At 36.5% G+C, this 1,764-nt stretch overlaps 1 long non-coding RNA gene across 1 annotated transcript; it reads left to right on the top strand.

Moving 5' to 3' along the window:
• Positions 1-561: 561 nt before the first annotated feature.
• LOC123959505 lies at positions 562-1,534 on the top strand. Its single transcript, XR_006822318.1, has 3 exons — positions 562-811; positions 907-1,118; positions 1,253-1,534. It is a non-coding gene; the product is annotated as an uncharacterized LOC123959505 (long non-coding RNA).
• The last annotated feature ends 230 nt before the right edge of the window (positions 1,535-1,764 follow it).

Here is a 1,764-nt window from a genome sequence, read left to right as displayed (position 1 = left end):
TCAGTTTTGAATCAAGGCAGGATATTAATCCCATAGTTTTCCAGCTAATAAGTCCCAGCTATAGTTGTCTGCATGCATTTGTTAGCAAGCATTTTCAAGGGGAAACGAAATATATATTAGTTTTAGTGAGTTAAAACTTAAATTAATCAATTCCAGTAGCACTTACAATCATTCTAACTTTTGGGTTAGACACTCCAGATGGTATGCATATACTCCAAATGGTTCAAGAACTACATTCAATTTACTTTGGATATGCCTTGAATAGGCATTTTGCATGAATTTTACAGGAATGTTAAGAGGTTATGACATCTATAGATAGATGAGAAGTAGGCTATTAATACACACCGCTTCATAATGGGGCGGTTTCCAAGACTAGGCCTTAATCTAGAATAGTTAATCGCTGCTAAATAAATGGCTTTCTGAAACGCAGACTAATTAGAGATTAAGAACACCTGGACTATGAAGTCTGGAACTAAAGTAAACAAGATTAATTTAAAACCACCTGTGCTAGTCTGAATTAGCTGGATTGAGGTTGCCTATAAAACATGGAATGGACCCAGAAATCCTAAAATATAAGGAACTGCAGAAGTAAATTCAAGGAAAATAATGGCAGCAGAAAAGAGACTGCGATCAAAAAACTTCAGTAAGCATGAAAAAACTCTTAAAGACAATAGTATCAAGACACCCGGCCATTGAAGACAAACAGCACACATCTGCTGTGGAATCAAAGAAAAGGAATGCATGGAAATCCATCTGTAATGAATTTAATGCAAATGAACAAACATCGACAAGAACAATACAACAGCTTCAGGTAAGAATTGTCAACTCTTATTACCTTGATAGTTGTATTTTATTACTGTTTTGTGATATCAATGGATTGACACTACAGTATTATATCCAATAAAGGTTTTGTGGAAGAATATAAAAATCAACCTTAAAACTGCTGCAGAAGCCCAAAGAGAGAGGTTTAAGACTGGTGGAGGACCTGCAAATAAAGCTACTGATCAGTTGGATGACTTACTGACAGGAATAATGGAGAACCAGCAACCTTTGGAGAACATACCAGATGATGACCATCTAGACAGTTCAGATGAGGGATCACACACATACTACAATGGGTATATTTTGGCATTTCTTACACTCCTTTCAAACTTGTATTTCTTTCTGTTTCATTCTTTCGTTTAATGTGAAACATTTCACATTTAATGTGCATTTATTTGATTAAACGTATATGAACTGTTCTTGTTTCAAGGAGAAAGTCAAAGGGACATAACTGAAGCGCTGCAAGGTAATTTACCCTCCACATCCTCAGAAGCTAGGGTGGCAGTGTCTGCCAGTACTGGTCACCAAAACAAGAGTCACAATACACGAAAAGCTGGCTATTGAATTTCCTGAACAGAAGTTGAAGTACCTTAAGGAGGAGCAATGAAAATGAAGATCCTCCAAGTAGAACTGGAAATGAAGATGAAGGAGATGCAACTGTCTCAAATATCACAACAATGCATGAATCTGAAATAAAAATTGTTTTATTAAATCATTTTGGGCGTTTAATATACCAGACAAATACACTTTTAAAATACAGTAATTTGCTCATTACATGTACAATGGCACAATGCAAAAGCATCTCTGTGGGCAAGTCCTTCTTTGTGGTCTGTTTATAAATGGTGGTACATCTAGATGGTCATCCTCCTGCATCGGGGAATCTGGACATCGATGCTGTTTCAGGTAGTTGTGAAGAACGGCTGTTGCAATGATAACAGTGCA

This window comes from Micropterus dolomieu, linkage group LG20 (assembly GCF_021292245.1).
Source record: "Micropterus dolomieu isolate WLL.071019.BEF.003 ecotype Adirondacks linkage group LG20, ASM2129224v1, whole genome shotgun sequence".
Lineage (NCBI taxonomy): Eukaryota > Metazoa > Chordata > Actinopteri > Centrarchiformes > Centrarchidae > Micropterus > Micropterus dolomieu.
The sequence above is the reverse complement of the archived record's forward strand: the minus strand, read 5'-3'. Positions and strand labels throughout refer to the sequence as shown.